Raw genomic sequence first — 19747 nt, forward strand, 5'->3', positions numbered from 1 at the left:
CCTGCGTTCTGCACTGACACCACTGTGTTCCTTGCCGAGTTGTGTGATTTAAATTAGGAATAATAATCCCGCAGGTTAAATAATTTAGCCTTTTTTACTTTTTAATAGTCTGTGCAGCCAGCATACCTCCAACCGTCCCATTGGAGTCTGTATCCCAGGATAGGAGTCTCAGACACATGTTCCAATTAGGTAAAATGTTGTTGTACAAAGTGAGTAACTTCCTCCTCGAGTGTTTGTGTACCTGTGGTTATGTTCATGTGGCAGCCATTTTCACTGTCACTTTTCTTATGTTTAAAAGTGGCCATCCAAAAAGACCATCCTTCAGCGCAGTATATTCTAAAGATCTTAGTGTCATTTACTGTATTGCTGCACTGCCTTTTGGGCAAGGGGTGAATTTGTGGTCAAGTTTGCACATTTCATTTACAGCACAGAAAGCTCTCAACCTTTATTTACTTTTTGAGAACAGTGCTTGTCTATATTCATATGACTTTTATAGCTAGAATAGTACATTTTGTGGATACATATAAATTATGGCATGTTTCTAAAAGACTCTCAGTTCTTGGAAAAGCATGGAGTTGAATGCAAAATAACTGGACTGTTGACTTTCAGGCAGTGTGTTTCATTGCACAAAGTAAAAGAAATCTAAGGGTCTCCATACTCTCTGTCTTCACATGCTGACGCACAAATGAACTCATTTAGTGCATTTGTATTTCTGACTGTAGATATTGGGAAGTAAAGGCTGCGGCGAGGCATGTTTGTCTGAGTTGCGTTGTCTTTAAAGGTGGCCCACATAGCAAACAGCCACACTCTGTTTGATTTCATAAATAATTTGAGTCACCGGGGGGACACGCTTAGTTTTAGGCTCAAATATGTTGTTTACCGATGCCACATGTTAGCGGGACGGGCGCCGGGCGCCGCCACACAATAGGGGGCGCCTTTGTGTTTGCAGAAGGCGGGAATTCCACCCAGGGCTCCCCGCGCCTGGCACGGAAACAGGAGCGGCTCTTTTTCGCGGGGTGTTTGTGTGGAAGCTCGGCTCGTCCAGAACTGCTGGGGGGTGTCGGCGGTCCCAGCTGAAAGGAGAGCATCCTAGCGGCGCGCCCCCCCCAGCTGCGTAATGAGACGCGCTCCTTAAGAGCGAATCATCAAACGTCGAGGAGGGGGGAAATTAATCAATTTTGCAAATGTGTCTCCTCCGCACATAGCCACACCTGTTCGTACTCCTGATGGTAACCTGAAACGTTCAGTTACTTAACTGGTTCAGACTCGCAATCCTCCATCCTAGTCCCACGTGTGGTGTTAGATTGATGATGGCTAAAATTATATTTCATACACTGCACACATTATTCTTGAAAATATTTATATATAGTTGTAGGTTTAAGGAATGTGAAGCTAACTAAGTCAGTTTCTGCATTCATGCATTATATTTTCTTTTTTTGTTTTGATATCTGTGTACATTTATTGTAATTCCTGGAAAGTCCAGTTTCAGTTAATGATTACAGATGACAAAAAATCTTTAACAGCAATGTAGATTGCAGGCTAAAGTGCTACATTAAAGAAATACTGAAGGAAAGAGCAGAATTTCAAAATAAACTTAAGTAGTGCAAAACAATAATAAGGGGAATAAAAGACTGAAGAAAATGTTGTTATTTTGAGTTTAATTTGATGGAAGAACATGCCCACAAATACCAAGAACATGCCCACAAAATTTTGTTGATAGTGGAGAGGGAGAGGAAGAGGGATGGAGGGAGCAGAGGACTACAGCAAGTGGGTATAGATGCAGAGAGAAATAGAGTGATGGTAGAAGAGTGTCCTCAGGTTGAGCATTCTCATCTTTAAAATAAATGTATAAATAAGGCTAAAAATTGATGTCCCCTTTCCACAGGCCAAGCTCACATATTGCCAGTATTGAGGGAACCTGTGTATCTTTATTAAATGAGAAATGTTCATCTTCATATTATAGATTTTTTTTAATTGGTTGCTGTATGGTTCAAAATAGCGATATTACATTGGCATATCATGTACATTTTTGATTTTCCTTAGTCAGATTTATGAGAAATGATCATAAAAGGTATCCCCTCTGCCCATGGGCTGAGATGTCAGTGTGAAGTTTAGTTTGATGGTTTGTCCACAATTTTTCATCCATACTGACTAAAATAGGCAAAACCCTTTGTGCAGGGTTAATAAAAAATGGAAATTTCAGAAATGTAATTCCATTACTTCTGAGATTAATGCAGTATCCGTCTAATCAGGTTTGGAAAATTCAGCAATTCAGAAGTTAAATTCTACTAACAATATTTGAAAAGCTTGAGTGTATTACAGGTCTAGAAAGATAAGTTGTCTAATGCTGAAATTGTATAGTGTTATCGATTTATTCCTACCACCATACGCACATATGCACACTCACTTAAAAAAAAAAAACTTGTGGAAGAACACATGGCTCGTCAGTGTTGCAGTGCTGTTGACTAAATCGCAGTATTGGTTTTGTGACAAGACAGATTGCATGTTGAAAATGGCCCTTGATGCCTCAAAATCCACAGCAATTAACGGCCTCTTGTTTATGACAGTAAACAGCAATACATCTCCTTCAGGAGGGAGGCGGTACCTGGCGTCCTCGGAGCGGAGCAGACCGCGGTGTGCGGAGGGAAAGCGCGTGCGGCGGCGGCGGCGGCCGGCCAGCTGGAGCTGTTTTTCTTATTTACACTGCGCCAGAAATTAAACGCGGCTTACGATGTCACGTCAAAGACGTTTTTACTGTGGTGTCTGCGTTCCTGAGTGTGAGAGTGTTTTATATCGTTTCTCACCTTCTCGACATGCTGAGGTACCGGGATCCAAACAGGCCGGTGAAGGAAGGCTCCCTCTACTGGTCTGACAGTGACAGTGCGCAGAAACGTTCCTGTGTTTGGCCCAAAAGACTAAGCAAAACTCATGGATTTAATTAAAACTACCAAGTTGTTTTAATGGATAAAGGATACAGGATAACAACATAACACAAATTGTTTTTACCCTTCAGAGGGCTTGATGGTTTTCTTTTTTATTTTTGCTCAGCTCAGAGGTCACTTTATATTAATACAGAGTGCTTTTGATTTATGTTGGATTTTTTTGGATGTTTTGTTTTCAACTTTTTGCTTTTGATTGAATGCCACTTGTGCCTTCAGATGTTTTAACAATTTTGTTGTGATCCAGGGGTAATTTATTTATCTACCTGTGTGTAGATCTGTACACAAGCTAAAAGGTGCTTTATTTTTCTTCGGTTGGTGTTGCATGGCATTTTAATTGCTGGTTCAGTTGTCACGGCGGCATCTCTATCCAGCGTTTCACAGTCCTGTGTATTGCGAGGGGTGATATTAAAGATGCAAGGAAGAGAGCTCCCTGATAGGGCTTTCATTGTATCACCTGCCTCGTGGTAGTTATGGTAGCCCTATTTCAGTCTCACCCTAAAGATAACGGGAAGACAAGCGAAAAGGAAAAGTAGTTTATATCCCCAGAGGCGCGTCGAACAGAACGACGCTGCTTTTTGGAAGCACATATTTCTCTAGAATGTCAGTTTTAGCCTTTTGCAGACGGGCTCCTGTGGACGGGAGCTGGAGGGCGAGTCTGCGCGGGAGTGAGGAAGAAAGAGGCAGGAGTGCCACTGATGCCACGCGGTGTGTGGAGTGCGATTGTACGTGTCTTAGTGATGTGCTGTGGGAGTGGGAGTGGGTGCGCACCTTCGGAGTGGATTTTATTTTGTGTTCCTTCTTGGCAACGTAGGCGTCGGAGTGGGCGCCCGCGTTTGGACCGAAGGTCGTTTTGCGTTCTGCGTAGGCGATGTAGGTGTGGGGAATTGGTGTCTGTCTTTGGTGGAAGTGATAGATTTTGTGTTTGGTGTTTAAGATGGCAGCTGCTAAGGGAGTGGGTTCCCGCATTTATAGCCGAGATCATTTTGTGTTTGGTGTTTGTGAGACGGATGTGTTTGGGAAAGAGGTTATTTTGTATTCGGTGTTTGTGAGGTGGGTGTGCTCGTGGTTATCTGTGTTTGGAAAAGAGGTTATTTTGTGTTCCATCTTAGCAATGAATGTCTGGGAGTGGGTGTCAGTCCGGGGTCTGACGTTGCTTTTTGTTGTCGGAGAAAGAGGCCTTGCTGCTCAGAAGCTCAGAAAACTCCAATACCCAGTGAAAAAAAGGAACACACTCTGCTCTGTCCTTCTCGATCCAACAAAACACCACCACCACAGGCCAGCATGGTGCCAATTAGTATGTTGCAAGCAAACATATGCCCCCACTGTAGTTTCTGATTAAAGTGCATATTGATGGTATAAATTACCTCTGAGTACAATAGATTGTTGGGCATATATATGTAAATGTTTAATTAACCCACGCCTAAATCACTGGGCTGGTTAGAAGCAGAGGTATTAATCCACTGATATCAGCAATAACCTGGGTCCTCAGCCCAAAGTGTGGCTTCTTGTGACAGATTAATTTGGGGTACTACAGCAGTTTACCTCTCCTCATTAGCATAACAGCTAACTCAATTCATTAAGGGGCTGTTCTCTGTGTTTGTGTTTTTCTGCAGTTTGGTCCTGAGAGGGTGGCAACTTTGTGTTTTCTCTATAATCTTGGACCAAGGCCTAGAGCAGCAAAAGGCCTGTTCAGATTCAGTAACACAAACATGAATTATATGAATATTCTGTAAATACACAGAACTGATTCCACTGTTAATTATTTTATTTACACTGTGTTAAATTAATGGCCTCCCATTTTCACAGGGTAGAAATTTTATTTTAAAACTGAACGTTCAGAAATGGTGCAAACACAATTTTAAAAACGGGACATTGGAAATAGAAAATAAAATATATGCTGCGTTCACCATGTTCAAGCTTTCAAAAATCTGATAAAGATGATCACACTTTGAGACAGATGCTGGACATATCTATGCATTTTTCAATTGCATTTCAAAATGTTTAATTATGTATTTCAAATGATTATTTATGTGAAATTGGATTGTGTCTGTATGTGTGTGTGTAGGGTGGTGTGTGTGCGCGTGTCTGTAGGGTGTGTGTGTGTTTGTGTGTGTATGCGTGTGTATAGGGTATGATAAAGTTGCAGAGATGACCAGGCCTGGTTAAACCCTGCTGGTGTGAACGCTGTGGTTATGACGGGCTGTTTCATCAGGTGCTGCTGTGCTCTGGGTGTTTGAGCTGATCACAGAGGGAGAGCGGAGCGCGCCGGGCCTGCCCTGTCCCCGGGGAGACGTGCTGTTTGCCTCTGAGGTAAGAACAGGATGCGCGGGATTTCGGAATTAATCATCGCGCTCGGGCGCCGCACGCGTGTGTGTTTCGGGGTGGGGGCGGGAGAGGCAATTACGGTGCCCCGGCTGGCCGTCCTGTCGCAGTGACACCCTCCCCCAGGCGGCGGCAGTGAGACGGGGGCACGGGGGCGCACGGATGGGAGGGAGGGGGGGCACGCGACCCAGAGCCACACCATGAAAGGGCTGCCAGAATGCCTGCCATCCCCGGCACCTGCCCCTGTCTCTTTTGTCAACTTTCAGCTCCTTAGGCTTCTAACAGAAAGCGGCTTTGCATAGCTAAATTCTTTTTCCCCTCTTTGTTTAATTAATTAAACATTGAATGAAAACAAGATAAGCAGTTTTTATTTATTTTTTATTTAACAATTCTGCATGCTTGCTTATTTACTTCAATGGACATTTATTCTTGGCAGGATTTTGTTGAATTCAGTTTTTGTTATTTTATTCATTTTTTACTTTTTTATCGGAGCAGTGAAGGAAACTAACTGTAACTAGCTGAATATAATAATATATAATTTTATTTTAGAATGTTGGTATATAAATTTTTATTTTGTATGCCACCTCCACCTTGTTGTCTGGAAAATAACAAATATATAGTACATTACGAGGGTGTCTGGATGCATTGTCCTTAATATTATTAGGATTTCTCCTGCTGTCAGTTTTTTTTTTTTTCTTCTTTCTGGTAAACCACAGTAAAGTAGTAATAAAGTTTGTTTTTCTTTTCTCAGGTAGAAGAAAACATGCCACAAAGAAATTCTCAAGTCTATTCTTTACTTGTTGTTTTATATTGGAATAATCCAAGACCTGCCTCTCAGATTGCAAAATAGCGATCGTTATTTTTGAAAACAGACATCTCTTTTGTTGCTTTAAATATTTGCAGTCTCGTTGTTAATGGGCAAATACCCTATTGACACTTCACACGAAATGAAATCCGCATGAATATTTAATGGCCTTTAATATAAAGACTCTAAAGACTTGTGTATGCACCGTACAACAATGCTGTTGTTTGTTCCCCCAGGAGACACCGACATTAAAGCTAACCTCTCCGCTGCTGTTTGTGCGCGCGGCTGTTCATTACCAGCACTCTTGAGGTGGGGAATGGAAGGATCCAGCACGAGGTAGAGCAAATAAACACCATAGCAACAATATCTCTCCTGGATACATAATATTCGAGAATGGGGAGTGGGTAAAATTAATGCTGGCACGTTTTGGAAGTGGAAAACAAATTGCATTTTATTTGTATTGAAGTAACGCATCATCTGATATTGTGCGGTGCGAGTTAGCACTGCCTTTCCTCTGTTTATTCAGAGTCAATTTATGTTTATGTGATAAACACATTCTTCTTTTGTATCTAAATTTGAATTCGAGACAGGAACTAAAACTATTTTCTCTCTATCTTTGAATATATTGAATTATCCCTACAGCCCACCATCAATCCTTATTTTCTTGGGTGAAAATTTTAACATAATACAGAAGGTATAATTTATGGGCAGAATCAATTATTCTGATAATGAATTCAATTTTGTTCCGTTTGTTTTTAGACTTCTATAAAAAACATTGTTTTACAGTTTTGCATTAATATCTCTCCTCATTTTTAATATTTTTCGACCTTGAAACGTACATGATTTGGTACACGAAGGATATCGCACTGAACCCAGCTTTCCTCTCTAGATTTCGTGGTGAATTTGCGAGAAGAATTGGAAAGCTGTCAGAGGACGACGAAGAAACCCGAAGAGACTGCTCTGAGTTACGCGCTCTTCAAAACTCTCTCGGAAGTGAGTGATTTTCTTTCTTTCTTTTTAAAGTCGTTCTCCTTCCTACTCCTGCGCTCGTCTCCTCTCAGAATAATTCCTCCAGCCTACAGCGATCACTTTGTGAGTGACTTTTTAAGCGCGCGTCCGACCGATCCTGACGGGAAACAAGGAGAATCTCTCTCTCTCTCTCTCTCTCTCTCTCTCTCTCTCTCTCTCTCCCTCTCTCAACGGGGGAAAGTGACAGGCTTCTTAATTGGGACTAATCAACTGGCAACTCAGGTTGAGTGGCACTGGAGTGATCTGAAGAGAAATGGCATTGACCCAAAGAACTAGGAACCGCCTTGGGCCGCACTGATACCGCCTCATCTTCCGCCACGCCACACGCCGCCTCGTAGCATATTTAAATTCAACTACTGCAGCAGCTACTTTCCAATTCTTGGGTCAAGAACAAAAAAAAAAAAAAAAACGAAGACAGAGAGAGAGAGAGAGAACTCAGATAATCAAAAAGGATACAGAGACAGTAGAAAGAGCACTGCTTGACAATTTTCCCACCGCACATTAAAAAAGAGCGGTCTTGTTCATAGAAGTGCGCTACATTATTCCTTTTTATTATTTCACTTACAGCTATTGCTTTGAATTACAGAGGAATCTTTGTTAAGAGTAAGGGGGAGGAATCAAAAATTCATCAGAAGGAGTTGTGGAGAGGGTGAGGAGAATGTATTTTGTGCTGGAACCAACATTTGCGAAAGTTCCAGCTCCTTAAGCAATTATTAGCGGTGATAGTTTGACATGCTCAAGAGTTGTCAACAACTGGCTTTAAACAAAGTACAAAGCAGAAATAAACAGTGCCCCGGGCGAAATTAACTTGGGGACGTGCAGCTCCATGAATTATACATGCTATCCGTTTCAGCAGCGCGTGGTTATATCGGGAGGCCCTCTTCCACTGAATGCCATAGTATCAGCGTGTCTATATGTAAAGCAGCAGTAGAGATTGCTAGCATGGAAAGAAAGAGGGGTAAAAAAATGACACGTTACTGTATAAATGGGTTGTATCATTTTCAGTGACACCTAATGAACAACATCGTCCCTCGGGGCCTCATTGTCATTTGGTCTTTTCTTTTCATTTGTTTTCCAAGCTCAATTAACTAGTGTTCACCCAGAAATTAATTCTGTTCCCAAAGCTCCCTTTTTAATCCAGCTAATTAGCCAACTGCTTAAGACATAAAAGAAAAGTTTTCTCTCTTTAATCTCTTATTCCCTTCTAGTTCTTAGAAACAAAAACGAGGACCGTGTCGGAGAGCTTATTTTCTCAGTGAAAAATTGTAGCTGAAAGCATTCGGCAAAATCTTTATTTTTCTAGATCGATCTGTGCATGGGGTGAAGTCTTTGTTGTTTATTATTTATTTATAGGAAAATGGAAAACGAAATGTGTGCTCTTTGCGACCACACGCGCACGCAATCAAAACCCGGTAATAAAACTTGTAAAGCTCAAACCCCTTCAAGGATGTGTTTTGAGTGATGAGTTCTGTGTTAATCCCGGTAGGGCTTCCCTGCAGCGCATTATGGCTGATCAGACCGGTGCCAGGTTAATGCATGCAACAGAGAAACGCGCAGTGTGACAATTCAAGTTCGGTGTGACAACCGATGTGCTCGGCATCAGAAGCCTAACGGCTAAAAAGAAAGGAGCGCGCGATCCGTGGCTCATCTGCATGAGATATAGACAACGTATGGTAATTCCACATTTTTCATTATTCAATTTTTGCGCACATTTCGGTGTGTAGGTTGCATTGCGTCCCAGCGGAAGTTATGGATAATGTCCTCATACGAATGAATAATGCAGGGTTCATGCGTGCTGGCAGTGCCGTCCTGCTCACATGGCATCTGTTAAACTTCGGCCTCCGATGCTAGGAATGAAGCAGCGGACGGAAAATGTGGCAGGTCCATAACATGGGCACCCAGTCTTCAAGATGGCGGTTGCTACCGTGTCCCCTCCAATGCCACCATTACGTGTGGTGGATATATGAAATATGTGGAGTGGGCTGTGTGCGGCAGTCCCCTGTCCCTCCGCCTCCGTGTGTAAAGTTCCTCTTAGGCTGCTCATAAAGGCACATCGCCTCAGTGTGGTGCTGTTCTCCTCTGGGTTCGGCCTCCAGGGCCCGATTTGCTTTTCCCCAGCTGAGGTGCTGATGGCTGGTTATGATTAAGACTGCATGATGGCCTAATCCGGGCTGGGACAGACCCCCCTGGAGGAGGATCTGCCTTTTCTTTCCTTTAATTGCTGCTCCCTTGAGCTCACCTCTAACCTGTGAGAACTTTGCTCGCTGATCTCCCTCCCCGCTTACGGGGTCTTAGAAAATTGGCTCTGGAAGCGGCTGGCACAGGTAAAGCCTGTTTTTGTTTTGTTTTGTTTTTATCTGCCGTATACTGAATAAACAGCAGCCGCTGGTTTGAATGGGGTCACATTGTGTCCGTGTTTTGGCCTGAGAGGATTCACCACATCCACAGAGGGCTTCCTCTGCTTTTCATACGGAAGAAATCGAGCATCTGCTCACAATGTAGGGCAGCGGAAGCCCGGGCAGTTCTCTCTAACAGCTGCCATAGCTCTGACTCTCCATAAGGTGGTACACAGCACACCAGTGTGCACCAGGTACAGACCATAAAGCTCTCAGATGTGCTCAGCATTACCATGGAGAGATGAGACGACTACCCTGGGACCCCTTTAAACCAGCTTTCCCTGAAATGTTAACATAATGTATGGTTTAGACAGAGTTCCTAATTTGGCCATATTATTATCAGCAAATTGAGCTGGGTCATATACACCGTCGTTTCGATGGCAGCTGCTTCATTGCATTTCCCTCTAAATTTTTAATTTGCTTTACTTTCAGTAAGTGGTCATTTATCCATTAATGTGAGTCAAATGCCAGGCATATAGAAATGCATAACCAAAAAATTATGTGAAGGTTTCTGATACAGTCAGCTTTCTCTTGAAATCAGGTAGGTTGGGTGTTCCCTTTAGACGCATGCCTTACGCTTGTCATATGACAGACTGAACAATGTTTCTGGTGAGAATAGCTTATCCCAGCAAATAAACAGCCCTTAGTTGAACTGCTAGTATTTGCTCTCTTCCCTTTTTTAAATCACTGGTTCTCTGCTTGTTAGCCCAAATGAGGGTGAGACACCATTCCCATAACCAGACTTTCAGTGATATCTCATTGATCATTGCACTCCTTTGAACAATACCACCTAACATTAAATCATTTAGTTATCTGTGGTGGTAGAGTGCATGTGAAGTAACTCTAATTTCTTGATTTATCTGTCATATGACTTAATTGTCATATTTTCAAAGTTTTGTTTTGCACGAATGTACAGTGGTGTATACAAAAGTGTTTAGGGCCTTTGTGTATTGGTAACAGACAAAAAACATTTTACAGTAAGACCGTTAACTTGACAATTAACTTGGATATTGACAAAACACACTTGTTATGTATGCGAGAGCGGGCTGTAGATATAAAAGCGTACTTTATATGCAAACCCTTTATGTTTGGTTTGAATGATGTGGGTTTAAATGCATCCTGCCACCGAGCTCAGCATGCGAGAGCATTCACCTTCCATCGTAATGCCACATCAATAATCAAATAATCAGCGGCCCATGAGCAAACAGAAAGCGCTGGCCTTAGCATATTTAAAAGCGGCATTTCAGCGCGCGCCCATTAAGTTATCTCCCGTTATTTATTTCCTCTCCTTGTTATTAACGCCGCGAGCAATATTATTCTAATTATATCAATCCAATCAGCAGTATTGCGTGTCCGGGCTCATTTGCATCAGCGGGAGCTTTGTCTTTTCAAAACCGCCGTATTAATTCGACGAGGCGGCAAGCGGCGAAACGGACTCCAGAAGCGAAGGTCGCGCTCGGGCATAATTGCGTTCGTCCCACCGCGGATGACGAATAGTGCTGCCGAGAGCTTCCCGAGCACAAATGAACATCACACTAATACATTAGTTTGCCCTATAATATCAATATGTGTTTAGTTCTGGGTGGGCGTGACTGGCAAGTTGGCTGCCTGTGGTTAAAGGCACGTGGGCTTCCTGTAATAAGTCAGTCCCGTAGATTAATCATGGCCCCGCCGCCGGAGTGGCTCTGTCTCAGAACCAGTGTGGCGTGCAGAAGATATAGCCTGCTCCAGATAGTCTGAGACTGGTCCAGGTGAGTCATTGCAGAAGCTTTGCCGCACAGAAACGGATTCCTCTTCAAAGACATGGCTAGGATTTTTCAAAATGACCGTATTGTAGGTTATCCCTTGTCACCCCTCAAAACGTATTTGTATGTGTATTTATTTATTAAGCTTTTGTGGCTAGTATGAGCCTGACAGCTACTTGAGAGTTCCAAGTATATGCTGGGCAGTTATGTAGCATGAATAAGCAGCAGCCTCAGTGCTGATGTTTGATTCTTCAGATAGTATCAGTCCTGAACTGATATTTTTCCAGGCCACAGGTTACCTGGACATATGTTTTTTAATTTTATGTTTTTGTGTTCTAAGAAACACAACAAAACCTGAAGTACACAGATAAAGAAATTTCCCAAAGAAAAAAAAGACAATGAAAACACATCTCAGCTCTTTGTTGGCTTTTGATTAGAGTAAAGAGAGAGGTATAGAGAGTGATGGAGAGAGGGGGAGAGAGATTGAGATAGAAAGAGAGAGAGAGAGAGAGAGAGAGATGCAGCCAGAGTTTCCGAGCTGATAATAGTGTTTAATTTATCACTTCCTCCTGTGTGTGACCTCTGCGTGTCCCTCTTCCTCCACCTCCTTCACAGCTGCTCCAGTTAATTGTTGGAGCCAAGAGTAAATGAAAATCAACTGGGCTAATAATGAATAGAGGCCATTACTCTCTGCTCTGCACAGCTCAGCTCAGCTCGCCAAGCTTCAGCGAGAGACATTACATCCACCCCCCCCCGCCCACCCCTGCCCTGCCTGCACACCCCACCCCCACCCCGACGCGTGGGCATTCCTGCATGTCCGCACCCCCCGCCCCCACCACCCCACCAACGGGCAGCAGTGTGCCATAGAGGGTTAAGACACTTGGCTTGTAACCAGGAGGATGCAGGTTTGATTCCCTTTTTTCTATAGAACCGGACTTCATATATTTTTTACTGTATTGAACTGGATTCTTACTGTATCCTTCAGCAATTAACATATATCCTGAGGGGGAATGTTGTATGTACGTGGCTTGTTGATTGTTGTATCGTATATGCAGTAACAAGTGTACATTGGTAGATGAATGCTGAATGTAAAATACAATGGTGGAATGGTGCATTTTAACATAGCATCCTTATGTATAATGACCGCAGATGTATAATACAACCATTCCCCATGGAGCAGGAATTGCCAATGTGTTGAACAATCTGCTAGTGTCTGTATCATCGATGGTCTTCCCCCCCCCCCCAAAGCGTGTGGAGGGCAGTGAGTCATATCAGCATGAATAAACAGAGAAGCCATTTCGTCCCTGCCAGTCAGAAACGAGCAGGGCCAGGTCATGCCTGGGAGGTCCCCAGCCAGCGTTCTTGCCCCAGCGCTCGGCTCCACCGAGTTTCACACGCGTGTGTTTGGCGTCGGGGTGGGGCACGGGAGCTCCCCCCCTGCGAGCGCTGTCAGTGGGCCCCCGGAGCTCCACGCTGAGGGGGGTCGGGGGGGGGATTGAGACTTCATTATGACCCGTCATCAATCCTTCCTTTTTCAAAGGCATTACATTCATCAGCAAAATTAAAAAAGTGTCATGTCTCCGGTGATTTGTATTCTTCCATCAAAAAACACACACCTTCAGAGTACTTCAATTTGCATATTCTTAGGGTGTAATAATAACTCATTGGGTGACCCAAGTCTATAAAGAGCTGGGGAATATATTAGTCCCCTAACACGATTCCAGTGGAAATATGAAAGGATGAGGTGGTCAGAATTGATAAAAGCCGGCAGCAGTCTTCTGGAGAGGGACTCGGATCTGCGGCGGCTTAGTAAAGCAGTCAGAAGGTTTGATTGGACGCTGATTGGAGACGTTGATGGCGATTGCGCTCCCCGCAGTGATTTGCTGTGTACGGATTCTCCAGTGGAGTTAGAACCCGCAAGTCATCTGTGGGCGGCCATTTTGGGGTAGACGGGTCCCAAACGGGTGGGGATTATGAAATTCTCCAGACAGGAAGAGAAAGGGTGAAATCAAGCTCATTTTTCCAATGGGTGTGTGGTTTGCATAAAAACAAGTCAATATTTGTATTAAGGTTTTTTTTTTTTTTTTCTCTCTACTGGTACTTTGGGGGGAAGATGCGGGAGGCAGGGTTTGGGTTGAGGATGGCGTTATACAGTGGTGAGAAGAGGTACTTTCTTTTGTATTTGTCTTGCATATTTTTGGAAGAACCAGTCCATGTCTATAAATGTGTGTCATGTTAATATGACAGCAACTACAGGGTTAAAAAACAATACAAAGCCTCGCTGCTTTAGGAAAATGTGCGCATTTACTCATAAAACAAAACTAAACCATCAGCCACAGCATGAAAAAAATCCCCTAATTTGCAGGTACTGCTAATTAACGACGTTTTCTAAACTTTGCGTCTTCAAACGCCCAGCAAATCATCTCACGCTCTCAGCCCCCGCCAGAATGCGGCTGGTGTATTTATAGCATCCTCCGCTGCCGTTTGGGTTGCGTTACAAAGGCGCTCGCTTCCTCTGGTTCCGCACAGCCAGCGCACTCCGGCACGCTGCAGCACATGAAACGGAGCGCTGGAGTGGAGCTGCGTTCCTGCCAGCTATTTTTCAGCAACAAAACATTCCTAAAATATCTTTGTTTTGTTTTGATTTGCGGTAAAGTGTACATTAATAAAAATAAACATAGACACAGCATATGAGATGAACCTGCTGCTGCTGCCATCCTCCCAAAAGATGAAACTATCTCCTCTCTTTCTCTCTCTCTCTCTCTCTATATATATATATATATATATATGTATATAGACAGGTGGCAAATTAAAGGAAAAAAGGATAACTTGAATAAATGAGTGGAGAAACAACAAATGCAGATGCTTCCATACAGGTGTACTGCATGATACAATTAAACAATTAACATCCTATCATGCTCTGTGGCCCAATTTACCTCGATTTTGGATCAAGATGGCAAGAGGAAAAGATCTAAGTGACTTTAAGAGGGTTCATTATTGGGGCACGGATCGCAGGGGATTCAGTCACAAAGGCTGCTCGACTAGCTAGTGTTTCAATAGGAACAGTGACTAAAGTGACATCTGCACTTGGACATGGCTGTCTTTCTCATAAACTGTGGCTGATGGCTGTGATGCTCGTGCAGTATGTATGGAAAAACTAAAGAGCAACTCTATCTCAGGTGACAGAGAGTGTTAATGCAGGATGTGATCAGACTGTATCAACAAGGACAGTCCGTTGACAACTACATAGAGAGGGATATTATACTAGGGTTTCAGTGCGTAAACCTGTCATTAAATGGCTCTGTTATGCTGTGGGAGGCTTTTTGCCTCCCACAACATATTTTAGGTCCACTTGTCCCCTTAGAGGGAAAGGTCACTGCAAATCAATACAAAGTTATTCTAAGTGATCACCTTTATCCTATGATGAAACATTTCTGTTCTGATGGGGGTGGTCTCTTCCATGATGACAATGCCCCCATCCACAGGGCACGAGGGGTCACTTAACGGTTTGATGAGTATGAAAATGATGTGAATCATACGCTATGGTCATAGCTGTCACCAGATCTCAACCCAGTTGAACACCTATGGAAGATTTGCTATGTCTTTAGACAGCACACTCTACCACCATCATCAGAACACCAAATGAGCCTTGTAGAATCTATGCCAATGCGCATTGAAACTGTTCTGGCGGCTCATGGTGGCCCAACAACTTACTAAGACACTTTATCTTGGTTTTTCCTTTAATTTGTCACCCATCTGAATACGCTCACACCCACATATAGACATATACATAAAGATAAATATACATATATGTATTGTTTTTGTCTATATTCAAGTCTATCAGTATTTCAGTCTTATCATATTCCGTTTTGTGTTTGATGTTTGTGACATGCTCCACAGTTACTCATTATTCTTTCTGCGATGCATATGCAGCAGAGCTGGCGCTTTCTCGCGGCTGACAGTTGATTAGAGGCGGGGTGAAAAGAACGGGCGCTATGCTAATATAAACATTAGAGAAGTTGCGCAGATGAAAGCGGCGGCTCTAATAAGGGACAGTGGCCAGCGCTAATGCATTAGCATTAGCATCGGTCTGTGTCGAAGGTGCGGCGCCCTGCATGCCTTCAAGTTACGGAGGCGGGCGCTCCGCCCGGACTCCGAAAAGCCTTTGCTGCACTTTGCATATGCGCAGCGCTCACCCGTGCGGGGGGACGAGGCTAACCGGGCTCTGAGTGATCTCTCTGACACGGGCGAGCCGTTTTGTTTATCATTAAAAGGAACACCTTGTTCTATTATCCATGAGGGACTCCCAGTAATGACTCTAACGCCCACCCCCCCCTTCACAATGGCCTTTCTGGTGGCGAAACCTGACAGCTATCTCTCCGCTGCTTTCTGAACTCCCCGTTGATGGGGGGATTAATGCGGGGGACAGGGAAGAGGGCTGTGTGTGTGTGGGGGTGTAGGGGGGGGGACTCAGGTAATTACCTCATAGGCGCAGTTTTTGGAGACCTGGGGCTCCCCGCAGAACAGGGCTTTTTATGTGTAATTAGCCCAAAGATGGCGGGGTCTTCCCAGCGTGCGTGAGGACGCGGGGACTTTGGGCGTTTGATAAGATCAGCGGGGCCTGACAGGAGGCGCTGCTCCATCGCAGCAGGACGAGCGCGTCGAGCGTCTCCCCCCCCACCCCCACCCCTTTATACCGCCACTACACGTGTAAGGGAGAGGGAGAGAGGGAGTAGGGGGGCCTCTTTTGACAGAATGCCTTCCTTGTTGTTATGTTTGATATTTGGATGATTAAAAAAAAGAGAAGGAGCTCTGTAGAATAAATCAGCCCGAAAGTCTGTGAGCAAAAAATCAAATAGCAAAGAGGAGTGCAGGTCTGAGCAGCGGTTTTCGCTCGTGTCCTGTGATGTTTTCAGCGGAGCTGTACGAATAGCCAGGGGCTAGCAGAAATTCATGCTCTCTCATCCTGTTTTAAAAAAAATGTTTCTTCCATTTTAATGATCCACTTCCTGTCCTAAAGTAAAGTTCTCCACTGTAAGGGCTCCACAGCCAGTAAGGGCTTTCTGAGTCCTTTGAAATAAGATGTAAGTATATATTTAGTTTTGTTGTTGAAAGGCTTCTGGGCCTAGCCAGAAAATTAACAGCATTGGCAATAACAGTAATATTATTTTTTACGTTGAAGCGTTAATGACTTACAAGGAAAATGTCGATTCATAAATTACCTGCATAGATAAAATATTTATGTGTAAGGAGTTCTATAATATGTCGTCTTGTATTCATCGGTGTGATTGTATTGCACATCTTGAACTTTTGGTGACATTAAATGGACAGCAGTAGGCGAACTTGCAAGGAAGTCTGAACCTGATGTAGAGGCGGTAGGCAATCTGTCAATTTAACAGGACTCATGCTTTTCACCAACATTCCCTAATAACAATATAACAAGGCAGAAAGACGAAAGCGAACATGCTTAGTGTCTGAAGCGGTATCAGTCAGTGAGACAATCTGAGGCCTCTTATCCTCTTCACTGTAAAAAGTTTGGGGTCCCAGACAGCTGCTGTAACCATGTATATATTTTTGGAAGGGGGTGGGGGGGGGTTGTGTGGAGGGAGCGAGATCAGGCTGAACACAAACAAAGGGAAACGGCACTCTTTACAGAGACGGGGTACTTTTCGGATTGCCGTTCAGAGTCGCGTTTGCAGCAAAAATCCTCACAGCAATCAGCCGATTCCTTTCCCGTTCCTTCCTCCACGGCAACCCCAGAGCTCAGACGGAAAAAGATTAAATATTTATGCTAATTGTAGAGAAACTTCCCACAAAAAAAAGAAAGACAATCAAATGAAGGGGGGGGGAGACCTGTCAACGAGGGCTGCCATCATTGGGAGCGGAACTGTTGAGGAGCAGATATCAAAGACTCCTTTCTGATATCTCCTGTCCTGTGCGGGGCTCACGGAGGTCTGCTCCCCTTTAAAAATATTTATAATGAAGGCATGGCATCAGGAGAGTGTCAGCCCGGATTAGGGGCGAGCTCCCCTCCTCCCTGACTCGCCCCCTCGGGCGCTCTCTAAATGCACCTGATTCTCTGCTCCCCTACAAAAAGCCCGTCCCGACTTGAAAGCCTGGCGCTGGCTGGTGAAGTTTGCATATTCCCCAGAACAAGAGCACACACAGCGCCGAAGAGAGGGAGCGGCGGGCTCAAACAAGGGGGAACGCAGGAGGCGGGCATAAATAAAAATTTAAAAATGCCAGGTCTTTGGCTTCCTGGCGCAGAGCCTCATTTGCATTGCTTTATAAGAGAAGGAAAGAAAGAAAGAAATTGCAGGAGAGAGAGAAGAAGAAAGAAATAAAGAAAAGGAAAGAAAGGCAGGGAGAGAAAGAGAAAGGGAAGGTAATGACTGATTCAACATTCAGAGACTGCAGAATGCATGGACCTCATGAAACGATTGTTTTATAATTTTTTAGTTGCCAGGAAGATCCATCCAGTGATGTCACACTCACAATTATAAAAGAGATGTGACATTTGTGTACATACAAGGGAATTGTAAGGGTGGAATTCAGCCATCTTGTGATTAAAAAATCAGGGTGAGATTCAGACTAGCTGCAGTACACTTTGTGCTTAGGTTTGAGTTATGAATCCATATTGTTTTTGTAACCATCTTGCGTACATTTCTCATGATTTCAATCATGTGTTCAACTCATGATGCAGAAGTACCGAAAAAGGGACTGGACCTGCATTAAGCTGCAACTGCATTCAATCTGGGAAGTTTTTAAATGACTTTCACAAAATGTACAAACAAAAATATATTGGGATAAAAAAGTTTTTATTTTTATTTTGGAAAAAGATGCGGTATTTAATTTTTATAAGTGCCATAGTTGATATATTTTATGTCCTCAGACAGAGCCAAAATCTGAACTTCCAGTGAAAAATACTGGATTATTTTGAGAATTAAATATTTGACATGATTCATTCAGTGTTCCTTTCAGACGTGTAGTGATTTACTTTCAGAGTGGCTAGGGTTTAATAAATGAAAGCCGATATCCATATTCATTGAATCCACTTATGAATAATTAGATCAAGTAGGGTTGCAACTGTTGTCAGTGAATGAAGAATCTGTCTTGTTGTATATGATGTGACTGCTAACTGTTGTTTGAGTTGTTTTTTTTTTTTTGCTTTACACTGTTGGTGAGTTATAACACCCTGCAGTTTCTGATAAACAGATAAGTTGCAAGTCAAGCAAGCTGAGAGCTTTGGCTATTTGCAGAAGACTGAATATTAAGTGTGTGTTTTAGTTGGGGTGTGTCTGGCTCCTTATTTATACGGCTCCTGTGATTAATGGACCCATTTTGCAAGTAGAAGCATTCATAATGCTGACAGGTAAACCTTTTCAGTCTCGCGGACCTCTGTAGTATGGAGGAAAGAAAAGTAAACGTCACTCTTAATGGCAGGAGCTGTATCCGTGTTTGTGCAATCAGAAAGACACTTAAGGGCGTTGCTCGTCATAACCCAGGAAGCCCCTCCCCACACTGGCTCTGTGCCAACTTCTGTGTGACTGCCCTGTAAAAATATGTTCATTTATTTACATTGTTTGACTACTACCTACCTCTCCCCCACCTCCCTGTTTTCTCCTCAATTTAGAACGCCTATTTGCAACCCTAGGGCCCGTAGTTCACGTGTCAATTTGGCAGTGTTCTCCAAAACACAGTGCACAGTCAGACGAAGACTTGCAGTAGCTGGTGTGGCCAGTCTGGGGGGGGGGGGGGGGGCGCTATTGAGCAGGACTTGGTAACACTGGTTGAGGATTTGGAACCGTTGGGTGCTCAATAACTGTATGTAGCATATGGTGCATTCATGACATGACACGATCAATAAATATTTAACTGACTGAATACTGTACTCAGGCATCACAGCACAGCATTTTCCATCCCAGAATGAATCCGCTGTAATTTAAATCACTGATGAACATGTCTACACCCGATTCACTCATTTTGATGCTGCACACGCAAATTAAATCCATTATGGCTTTTCTGCAAGTTAATGTGTGTAGCAATACAACAAGTGATGTCATGAGTGGTAGAATAAATGCTCACTTAATTTTTCATGCTTGTGTAAAAAGCCCTGATCAAGCGGCTGGTGCAATTCATAGCCAAAAGCCAGCAGCCCTTTTTAATAATTTAGATTTTATTTTTAAAAGCACCCTTTGGTTAGAGCTTTCTCACACATGGGTAAAGGACATCCTGATTCACCCTTTCGGTTGAGCTCTTCGGTCGCACCCTGCCACGGTAGAAGCTTCTGAGTGTGTGTAACCCCCCCCCCCCCCAAAAAACCCCACGCCAGCCCACTCCTCGTCCCCAGAAGCGCCAACTTCTGAGAGCAAAGTTTGGCGCTCCGATCGCCACTGGAGATCTGCTGCAGCCTATCTGTCCCTGGGCGTAGCTTTGATCAAAGTCACACCACAAGACGTATCCTAGAGGGAAAGTTGCTCCTGGATTCTCTGGCTGATTATAATTACA

The 19747-nt window shown here is 43.6% G+C and overlaps 1 protein-coding gene across 6 annotated transcripts in view; it reads left to right on the top strand.

Moving 5' to 3' along the window:
- foxb1a (forkhead box B1a) overlaps positions 1-19747 on the top strand; it is a 181008-nt gene that overhangs the window by 102459 nt on the left and 58802 nt on the right. For all 6 annotated transcript variants that reach the window (XR_010326062.1, XR_010326065.1, XR_010326064.1 and 3 more), the window contains 3 exons: positions 5155-5252; positions 6306-6405; positions 6959-7062. The gene's annotated coding sequence lies outside the window, so the exon portion shown is untranslated. The remainder of the gene's footprint in view (positions 1-5154; positions 5253-6305; positions 6406-6958; positions 7063-19747) is intronic.

Source organism: Anguilla rostrata, chromosome 16 (assembly GCF_018555375.3).
Source record: "Anguilla rostrata isolate EN2019 chromosome 16, ASM1855537v3, whole genome shotgun sequence".
NCBI lineage: Eukaryota > Metazoa > Chordata > Actinopteri > Anguilliformes > Anguillidae > Anguilla > Anguilla rostrata.